The following is a 1,105-nucleotide window of genomic DNA, read 5'->3' as shown; positions in this document are numbered from 1 at the left end:
TTTGGGACCACAATTGGTGTACCAATGAACTTAGCCTTCACACCATTTGTACCCTTAGTAAGCATATAGCATGAATCAAGCTTAAGGGAGGATACATTAGCATTTTTGCTCTCATTTTTGCACTCTTGCTCTTTATGACCAACTTGCTTGCAACTAGTGCAAACTGACCATTGTTCTTCATAAAACTAGTCTTGTGAGGAGCAAAGGCCGCCTTGCCTTTCTTGGGGGTATAGCCCAATCCCTCTTTGTAGAGAGAAGCTCTTTGGCTACCCAAGCACATAAGCAAGCGGTCCTCACCACCATAGGCTTTAGCCAAAGTGTGAGTGAGCTTGTTGACCTCCTTCTTAAGATTCTCATTCTCAACCATTAGTGAGGCATCACAAGTGAAACCATCACTACTAGATGAGGTAGAAGTAGAAGTACTACAAGAAGGGTTAGTGGGAGGAACAATGATAGGCATAGATAATGATTCATCAATTATATCACAAGTTAAACCTACATTGCAAGTTTCAACATGTGTCTTTTTATTTTGCTCATCAAGCAAAGATGAATGAGCCTTTCAAGCTTTTTGTGAGCTTTGCCAAGCTTCTCATTGGCTTCCTCTAGCCTCTCATGATATGTCATTGAGCTCATCAAAGGCTTGCTTAAGGTCTTTTAGTTCCTTATGCACTTTTGCATTCCTTCTCTTGATGTCAAGTGTTCTCTAGCATCTTCTAGCATGTCAAATAATTCATCTTTAGTGGGTTCATCATTATCACTATCACTATCATTTCATGTTCATTTTCATCATCATGTTCTTCATCACTTTCATCATCACAAGATTGTACCTTAGTGGCCTTAGCCATGAAGCATGATGAAGATTCAAAGAGAGAAGGCTTCTCATTGACTAGCAATGCTTGCAAGAACCTTCTTCCTGTTGGTCTTGTTATCATCACTATCATCATCATCATCACTTGAGGAAGCATCACTATCCTAAGTGACTACATATGAACCACCCTTCTTCTTCTTGAATGCCATCTTGTCCTTCTTCTCTTTCTTTTCCTTCTTGTCCTTCTTCTTGTTCTTCTTGTTGTCATCATCATTGTTGCTATTGTATGGGCTTTGA

This window comes from Miscanthus floridulus, chromosome 2, assembly GCF_019320115.1.
Source record: "Miscanthus floridulus cultivar M001 chromosome 2, ASM1932011v1, whole genome shotgun sequence".
In the NCBI taxonomy this organism is placed as follows: domain Eukaryota; kingdom Viridiplantae; phylum Streptophyta; class Magnoliopsida; order Poales; family Poaceae; genus Miscanthus; species Miscanthus floridulus.
This window is presented reverse-complemented; position numbering follows the sequence as displayed.